A 10519-nucleotide genomic window follows, 5' to 3' on the forward strand; every position below is an offset into this window, starting at 1 on the left:
TCTGAACTGTAGAAAATGGAAAAGGCCAATAATGCACTACACAGTGGATAAAATCACAGGTATATACCAAGGGTCACATTATAGTTCAAAGATGTTGTATAAAAAAGAAAAGAGGAGACAAAGATATACACTTAGATTTTGAGAATTGACACTCTCTTTTGCCTAAACCTTCCACTACAACCAGATTTTGATGACTGACTAAACTTCGGGAGATCAACTAATAAATAAAAGGTATAAGCTTGAACTTTACTTTGCTTGCATAGTTTGTGTAACTCTGGCCAATAGTCTATGATGTTTTATTTAACATATAAAACACAATGCACAATTTCAGAACCTAACAGAGTCATTAAAACAGTAACTAAATCAGCAAAACTTTGCTTGTTTATGACTTAAAGTAGAGGACCCTTCTTTTCTCCTCAACATGGAAAAAGTAGGAGTTGTGAACAAACCAAATAATGAGCACTTTCTTCTGGTCACAAACACATTGTTGCCATTGGCATTGGTCTTCACCATCTTCTGTGTTGTAGAGATTGCAAGGCAAAATGATATACTCGCTCTTACCCAATTTCGCCTCCAAACTGACACCCATGGCAACCTTCTCTCCAACTGGACCAAAGTCGACGCCTGTCCTCCGCGTGGCTCGGCGCCGAGTGCTCCCCAAACGGCAGAGTGGTGGGCCTCTCCTCCCTTCCCTCAACCTTCGTGGTCATTTTGATTCTCTCTCCCACTAGTGTACCTCTGCTTCCTCGATCCCCACAAAAACCTCCGCCTCCTTCTCCGCCTTGACATCTCCGACAACAACATCTACGGCCCAATCCCAAACCAATTCGCCAAACCAACACCACTTCACTGCAACACCCTCGACACGCCAACCCCCAACAACCCCCACCCCTGTCGCAACACTCACATGGACCAAAACCCGAACCCTAGCCGCAAACCAGCCACTAACGAACCGCCGTCAGCGTCCGCAACAATAACCGCTTCAAACCGCCTTAGGACGACAACCTCACGCTTTAAACCAAAAAATTGCTTCGAATAGAGAGTAGGGAATGGAAGAGCGCCACCCAACAACGAACCTCCGTCAGCATCCACACCACCAAACTCGCGCCATCAAACCACAACATCGAACCGACTGACCGCCACGAAAGTCGCAACCCTAATTCAAGGAGTGAGTTTCGACAAAAGGGAGGGAGGTTGTTCTACTTTTGGGAAATTTGAAGAACAAATGCTCAAATTTTGAAGTTAAAGCATCAGAGACATTATCGAAGAGCAAAAGCCTTCGGTATTTAATTTCACCAATATATTACTGAAGGCCTGAAGGTCGTCGGTAATTAACCTTTGGTAATACGCGCTTTTATTGTAGTGTATGTTTTGATCATTCATAGCATGATTTTATGATCTTCTTTGTTATTGGGAAATACCTAGAAACCACGATCTGGAGAATTTCTCCCAAAAGAAATATTGCCCAGGGATAGGGATAGGAGGTCTGGTTGTCTTAAGCTTCTGTTCGTAATGCAAAGTTAGTTATTAGGGATGCAAGGGATTTTGGTCTAATAATTAAGGATAAGCTTTCTTCGCCGAGGGATCGGATTTTAAGTAATTTAGATAGTGACATTAACAATTGAATGAAGAAGATGAATTCTTATATGCATGAGAGTAAGGATGGTGAAATCTAAACCCAACAACATATTCATCTCATATTATCCATTCAATTTTGTATTTTGGCCTAATTGATCAAATTGCATTCATATTTACTTTTTCTGCATGTTGCATTCTAAACCAATGAAATTATTCTTAAGTCTTAATTAGTCAAGGTATTACATGACTATCTAGTGCCATGAGTGTTCTAGGATACCATACTTGATCTTACCATTTTATATTACTTGATACGATTCGGTATATTTGTCTATGTATTAACACCTAATTCCTGGTGACATAATCAGCATCAAGCTTACAGATATTTTTCCACCAAATGATCGGCTTCTTGAAGGGGATCCTTTGAAAATTGATCACGTGGTTTATTGTTATTATTATTTTTATATATCTATGTTATAGTATTTGTTCTTTGAATTCTCCAAATGCGTAATTAGTCAATTATCATTTTTTTCCTTTGTGCTTTTTAGTCCGCAATTACAGGTGAATCACTTCTAGTGACAAAGGGTCCTGGTGATGGAGTATACTCTAGTTCAACCTGCAAATAGGGAGAGATTGAAGTTGGTGTCATTGCTACTGGTGTTCATACATTCTTTGGGAAAGTTGTTCATCTTGTTTATACCACAATTCAAGTGGGTCACTTTCAAAAGGTAACTTATGAGAAAATGTAACTTTTCACACCTCCCTCGCAGTCTCATTGATATTCATTGTTCAGAATTTCAAATTTCATTGTTATCGTCTTTTGCTGCTTTTTCCAAGTCTTCACTGCAATTGGGAACTTCGGCATATGTTCAATTGTTGTAGGAATGGTTATTGAGATCATTGTTATGTATCCCATCCAAGATAGAACATATCTTCTAGGAATTGATAACCTCCTTGTACTTTTCTGATCGGAGGAATTCCAATTGTCACGCCCACAGTTTTGTCTGTGACCATGTCCATTGGTTCTCACAACTATCTCAACAAGTTAGTCAGGTCTTTTGGTTGAGCATGTTGGATTTGGGTGGATATATGCAGGGAAGAACTAATGGAGATAATGTCTACAGGGGGCTATCACAAAGAGGATGACAACCATTGAAGAAATGACAGGCATGGATGTGCTTTGAACTCGGACTCTGACATTGAATAAGCTTATTATTGACAAAAGTCTAGTTGAGGTTGGATGATTAATGGCTGAATGGTGTTATTTGCTAGTTATTTTTGTGTTTCATATCCATTTCTTCTAATAATTTTTAATTTTAATCAACACCTTGGCTAAGTGAAATTTCTTATAATCGTCTATTCACTAGGCTACACCTCTCGAAAATAGAGGCATAATTAGTGTTAAAGTTATTCTGGAAAACCTGAAATATCGCATAGCCAAATTTTTATTCAAATTGACTTCTAAGATAAAGGGTCAGGTAATTGTGTTGCATTCTAATCTAATTTAGTTTTTTTTTTTTCTGTAGAAGCTCTTGCAAGGGAAATATAGTAATTTGGTTTTCCTTGCCCTGGGGTTAAACAAGAGACTACACGTAACTTCATTCTATTTTTCTTTGGTTTGATTGGTATAGCTAAGCAATGAAGTTTGATAGAACAGATGGACTGTCAATTTTGTCACAAATTAAGCGTCAGGAGAAATAGATTAAACTTAAGAGTTGGTAATTTGGTTTGATTCAAACACTGAACATGGAAAGGTTGATATCACTATTGCTTGATAATTTGACTACCAAGGGTCTCTATCTTCTTGCTATGATAGTTACTGGTAGCTCTTTTAAGTCTAAAATAACTCGTTGCAAAATGAAAAGGGTTATCAAGGATTCCCTTTTGAGTGTTCTGGGAAACAAAAGACGCCATAACCATTTGGACACTTGTAAACAAATTTTTTCAGTTCTCAACAATCCACAGAATTTTCGAGACAGGTGTGAGCCTTTAGGTGCATTAAGATCCCTCTCTTATCATGCTACGGTAAAATAGGTATTGCACAGGCTTCAAAAGTTGCCATCTCAGACCTTGATTGCAATGCATAGAAGAATGCTACTACATATGAATTTCTTGACCTTATTATCATTCAAAGTGTAAGAAATAAATTGGAGGAGATCAAAAAATACTTAACAGAGATGTTAAAAAAAGGTGATAAAGAGATTTATTTAGCACCTTACTTGCATAAGTATAGCATAAGTATATAGTTTTTTAATTCTTGGTAACTATATTAAAAGTTATTTTTAATTAATATTATTTCAACTTGTAGGGGTCATTGTCAATTGTTAGTTATTGTTTCTAATCATTCTCTTGTAGTTCTCTTATGTTTATTGCATAAGAAAGTTAACACATTGTCCATCAAAAATATATTAGAGACGTAAGTTTTTCTTTCTATTTTAATTCCTTCCAATATGATTATTATGATTAATGAATGTCTACCTTTTATAGTTTTTGGAAGCTCATTCAAGGTTAAGGGTTTTCCATATGCAAATAATGACACCTAACGTAACGGAAGATGACCTTTGTTTTGTGTTTTGTGATTGTTATTTTGTTGTTGTTGTGATTCTTGCTATGCCCTATGTCAACCCTTATTATTGTAGATCAAGATGCAATATAGATTGTGATGAAAGATTTCATGAACATATAATGTTTCGTAGTGTAAAGTAGGGTTATATATTTCCTCTTGGTAGGGTCTGAATGTAGGTACAACACATCAGGTACATGTATTACCTTTAGAATATGGGATTTTGATTTCTCATTGCACTATGGTGCTATAATGTTTGGCATGTTTAAGTGATGATGTGAGATTGTTGTTTAGATATGAATTTGTGTTCACGCAATGCGTGTTGGGTTGTTTATATGGGTTGTTTAGAAGCATCAAGTTGTGGCCACTGAGTGGTGATCATTGTTACCAATGAGGTGCATTGGTATTTTAATAGATAATGATTTTGACGATGTTGCAAGAGAAGATCTCGAAGAATGTAGTTGTAATTTATTTAAAAGCACTTTTGAAGACTGGAAATGTATTAGGAATAACCTTGAACATGTAAAACACTTAGAAATTTACTGTTTTTAGGATATCTGCGCATATATCTCGCGCCTTGTTCAAAAATCATTGCTCTCGTAGATAATCGAACCAGGATAAAAATCTACTGTGATTTTTTCTACTCCCTACACTCTTTACATTTTCTACACATCAACTGTTTGATAAAACATTTAAGAGAAAATTAAAGGAACCATTTTTTAAATTGACCGAACAAGCTCTTTGCTTTTAACAATCTGTATCGTACCCTTTGTTTTATTATTTCCGCTGCGCAATATCGGTACCGATTGTTCCAACAATCATGGTTCTGGGTGCAGAATAAAGTTTTATATATATTGAGATATCTTCAAAGTTAGTAATTATTTGTATTTAATTTGCAGTGTCGACATCAATTGGGGAGCTATGAGTGTGGGTATTACGTAATAAAATAGCTGCACACACTTATATGTACAAATATTATTAATTCATGGAATAAGGTATTAAAAAACTAACTAAATACTTATCTAATTGTTCATTACAATATTGTTTTAACTCTATAATTTTATTTGTAGATTTTTAAAGATTCATCTCCAATGAAGGTCAAGACATGGAAGACATTAGAACCAAGTGGGCTTCTTTTATTTTAAGTGTTAGTAACTTGTAAAAACTTGGCTACAATTTAGTATCGTATATGTAGGTTAATGTAATATTTGGATTGAATATATAGTTTTATGTACAAATAATCTTTTAAATATTATTGTACAATTTAATGTATGAAATAAATTTCATAAATTGTTTATTCGGTTGAATTTATTGATTTACAATTAAATTGATTGGATCAGATGGTAAAATAGGGAAGAACTTTAAAAGAAGACAAGTTTTCTATGACATACATAACATTGTCTGTCAGAATATGTTAAATGTTAAACAACACGTATAAAGCTTTAAAAAAACCAAGTTTTTATGACTTACATGACAATGTACGTCATAGTAGGTTAATTATAAATAACAGGTATTATGACATGTGAACGAATACTTTTCATAAAACATGTGAGATATTATGATAGGTGAAAAGAACTACAACATAGAAGCCGAGATATTATGACATGTAAACAGAATTATGCCATAATAAATTGCATATATTATGACTGGAAGCTGAAGTATGTTATAGTAGACTTGATATATTATGATAGGTGATAGAATGTATGTCATAGTAGACTACACTTATTATGATGTGCTTTTAGAATTTGCAGATATTTTATGACTGCCAAAATTATGATACCAGAACACTTGTCATAGAAGGTCCATGTTACCTATCATAATATTTCTTTTCTGCACTAGTGATTGGAGTGCAGTATTATAGATAGAGATAGATTAAATAGTGTTATTTAGATTAAGCAGTTTATATATTATCTTTTGTTTTTATTCTTTTTTAGGTGGCCCGAGGTCGTATGTGCACCTATTTAAAGGATGTCATGGTTCAATGTAAAATGACCACAACGTGTTTTAGCGCATTTATTTGCTTTATGTGTGTCACGGTTATTTAATTCAACAAAGTGGTATTAGAGCTTCTATGCTCTAAGTATCGAGTTAAGAGAAGAGAGAGAGAGAGAGAAAGAAACAATGTGAGCAAAAACTAAAGTAAGCGAGATGGAAAACCTCATAAACGGTATGTCCCTACCAAGATTGTCAAAGAAAACCAATTATGTTGATTGAAGTTTGAAAATGAAGGTTTTTCTTGGATCTCAAGACGTATGGGATGTAATAGAGAGTGGGCACTAAGAACTTGCGGAGGATGAAGAGCAGACGATGGCCTAGATTGATGTGTTGAAAAAGACACGAGTGAAACATAAATCGATTTTGTACCTTTTGTATAGTACATTGGACGATGGCCTAGATTGATGTGTTGCTCCCTCCACCACCCCAAGTGCTCCTGCACCTCCCCACTATTTTCTTTTATTCCAAAAATACTCTACACCTCCCCACTATTTTCTTTTATTCCAAAAATACCCTACACCTCCCCACTATATTCAACAATCTTTCTCTTTCTCTCTCCACATTAATGGAGCATTCACATGGCTCAGATTTAAACTTGTGATATATTGCAAAATTTTATTTACACTTTCCCTTAAATAAGTTTGATTCAATCTTATTTTCACTGTTCAATATATTTTTTTTTCTTCAAATTACTTAATAAATGGTAAAATTTTGTTGTAAATTTCTATATATATATATATATATATATATATATATATATATATGTGTGTGTGTGTGTGTGTGTGTGTGTGTGTGTGTGTGTGTGTTTTTGTTTTACAATTAATATCTATAATTTTTAACATTATATTATGTTTTAATTTACCGACATGTTTGACTCAAGTAACTTGAATAAAGTATTTAATTTATTAGATAAATAATATAAAAATATTATTAAATAATTAAAATATAAAAGAAAAGTTATTTGTTAAAGATTTGGAATTTATTTAGTTCTTTCGTCATTATAAAGTTAGTATATAATAATAATAATAATAATAATAATAATATATTATTTACTATTAATATTATTGTGTTTATTATTTTGTATTTGCATCTAACTTTTCAGTTTATAAAATGGAAGTGGTAGAAGCACTAATATTGAAGTTTCCTCTAAATTTTATATTTTGCAATATATCACAAGTTTAAATCTAAGCCATATGAATGCTCCATTAATGCAGAGAGAGAAAGAGAAAGATTGTTGAGGATAGTGGGGAGGTGTAGGGTATTTTTGGAATAAAAGAAAATAGTGAGGAGATGTAGAATATTTTTGGAATAAAAGAAAATAGTGGGGAGGTGCAAAAGTACTTGGGGTGGTGGAGGGAGCAACACCCATATAAAAATAGTGGTGCCATGAGGGATATTTCTTCTTGAACCTATTTATTCTTCTTGTAAATGACATAAGTATCCATTAAAAATGATTTAAAACCCTAATGTTCTGTCTTATTTCAAAGCATGAGAGTCACAACTCCATATAGCCCTTGCACCTTGAATCCCTACAACGCCCTGCACCTCCATTTTTAGATTATGAATATGTTACATTTTGGATTTTGAAATTCATATAACATATTAAATTATGCCGTGAATTCGTAGAAAGTATTTTGGATTGTACGATTTGGTATGTAAAAACATTTCAAAAATTCTACAATCCAATATCATTTTGGATTCAAAATCGTGTTATAAACTGCATAATTCAGTATGCTAACTAAGTCATGATATGCTACGGATTTCCCAATATGTTATGGATTTCATAATTCGTAATGCATTCGAAATCCAAAAAAAATCGCACCAGACATCCCTTCCCCCAGAAACAACCCATCAATAATGGAAATGTAAACAAACCTTTCTTCTTCACGTTGTCAATGCTCTTCATAGGATACCACCAAATGGAGATCTGACGCCTTCAACAATGGAGGTGTGATGAAGCTTCCATGGAGGCATAGGTGCAACACAATGAAGCTTAAGATGCTACTACCAAATGGAGGTATTGGGAGATGCGACTTCCTCCAATGGAAGTGTAGTGCAGTGTAGCCTTCCTTCAAACTATGGAGAAGAACTCTTCTGACATCAAATATTGTGCAGAGTATGGGGATGCAAATTATGAAGGTGCAGTGACACTCTCATGAGAGGGAGAGGGGTTATGTTAAGAGTTTTATTAGTTTTTAATCAAGGGTAATTTTGTTAGAAGTAATATGGATATGAGTGGAAATTAGGGATGTCAATTGGTTGGGTCGAGCACGGATAGTTTCTACCCCCAACCAACCCACTGGACAAAACTATACCCATTACTCGTTGGATACCCACATAAAAAAAATCTGCGGATTTTTTTCAATATGTGGATACTCCGTTTTCAACCTGCGAATATTTTACCAAATTGCATTTAGCATTTCCCTATCTGTAGTAAAAAGCTTTGTGGAAGATGTGTAGAAACTTGTTGAGTTGGAGCCAAAGTCACTCAATGAATCAGAAGACGTTGTGTTACAGCTTCCAACGCTTACCTTGGAAAATCAGAAGACGTTGTGGATTTTGACATCACCTACTATCGTAGTAAAGATCCATTGGCTCCTAGGCTTTTCCAAGATATATACTTAAAGAAATAGAACATATTGGGTTGTTGAAATATGGAGGATTACCCCACTGGGGCAAAAATAGAAACTTAGTATTTCTTGGAATAATAAAAAAGTATGACAATGCAAAGAAATTTTTGAAGGTTAAAGAGGAGTATGACTCAGAAGGGATCTTCTCGAGCGAGTGGACAGACAAAATGCTTGGACTTAGAGAAGGGGTGACAATATTTAAGGATGGGTGTGCAATGGAAGAGATGTGTATTTGCTCAAAAAATAGACATTGTGCACCAAAGAAGGATTATTTATGCAAACTAGGGAAAATTTATAAGGAAGTTAGGGTTTGCACTCATGTTTCTAAGAAAACCAAAGAAGCAGATGATTTCAAGGACGAGTTATGAAGCACTACAGTTTTGCTTCAGCAGTTATTAGTTCCCATAAAACAATCTCAATAAAACTTATGTCTGTCATTTAGTTTGTTAGCAGAGGCAAAGACGCAAAGAGGCATGGCGGGGCTGTAAAGATGTAGAATGAGGCAAAGAGACAAAGAGGCAAAAATAAAACCTAATTTAAACCTAAAGATAAAAATGTAATTTCAATTTTTTAGCGGGTACCCACGGGTACGAATAATGTAATATCCAAACCCGATCCGTTAACGAGTGGTATTAAAATATCCGCGAGTACCTATTACCCACAGGTACTAACTATCCGCAACGGGTTTTACCCACGGACACGAGTTTTTTTGTCATCCCTAATGGAGATGGGTATCGGGTGGAGGAAGAAATTATGGGGTGCAAGAAGAAATAGCCTGCCAGAATAGAACCAAATGGTTTAGCCCATCAAGCAACACAATACAAAAATTGTGGTGCAAAAATGAAGAAATGAGGTTCATGAACTAAACATTCAACTACAATGACTTCAACATGCTCACCTTCTTGCCAGATTTCAAGTTGTAGATGTTTTAATGAAACTCTCTATAATCCTAGTTTTCAGACCTTCAAACTTAAACATCTAGTTGTGGTTGATCCAATCATAGGTAGTGTTGTCAAAATACACCACTCAGTTCACCACGGGTTTGTCATCTAGTGAGCCAACCCAACCCGACTCACTTATTAACAAGCCGAAAAAATTCGAATCTAGCCCGGTTCACCACGGATTGGTGGATTAAACTGGTTGGTTTACTGGCTCATTTAATTACAAGTTTTTTTTCCAATTCTAAAAAACTAACATTTTTTTTCTAATTCAAATCTAAATAAATTTAAGTCCAAAAGTAATGTTAAACTTCAAAGACAATTCAAAATCAAAATAATACAATACAATCCAAAATCATTTTACACTTTAAATAAAATCCAAAATCAAACACAAAAAAGCAAAATAAATAAGTATCTAACATTAATAATTTTTGTAACACTTATTCGTCTATAAGATTAGAGTGTTAAATGTATAAATCCCCAATATTTTGCTCTATTGAAGCATTTTTTTTCTTTATCGACATCTATAATAAAATAAAAAAAGTATTAATCAATAATATTGAAACACAAAGTAATAATTAAGTAGGTTGGTGAGTCGTGTTCTTAGTGGGTTGAGCGCAAAATTGGCCCATATCGAAATTTCAAAATTTTTTTCAACCTAACCCGGCTCGAACACATGGTGAGCCGAGTTAACTCACGAATTCCAACCTATTTTGATAACACTACTTTCAGGAGATGTTATATGTTGAGAAAACACATCATGAAAGAAGAACATTATCGATTTTACCTTAAGAATCACCCTTCTAACATAGAAATAA

The 10519-nt window shown here is 34.3% G+C and overlaps 1 pseudogene; it reads left to right on the plus strand.

The window, feature by feature from the left end:
* Positions 1 to 3321: 3321 nt before the first annotated feature.
* LOC108324573 (probable truncated L-gulonolactone oxidase 7, mitochondrial) lies at positions 3322 to 9131 on the plus strand (annotated as a pseudogene).
* The last annotated feature ends 1388 nt before the right edge of the window (positions 9132 to 10519 follow it).

The sequence above is a fragment of the Vigna angularis genome, chromosome 3, assembly GCF_016808095.1.
Source record: "Vigna angularis cultivar LongXiaoDou No.4 chromosome 3, ASM1680809v1, whole genome shotgun sequence".
In the NCBI taxonomy this organism is placed as follows: Eukaryota; Viridiplantae; Streptophyta; class Magnoliopsida; order Fabales; family Fabaceae; genus Vigna; species Vigna angularis.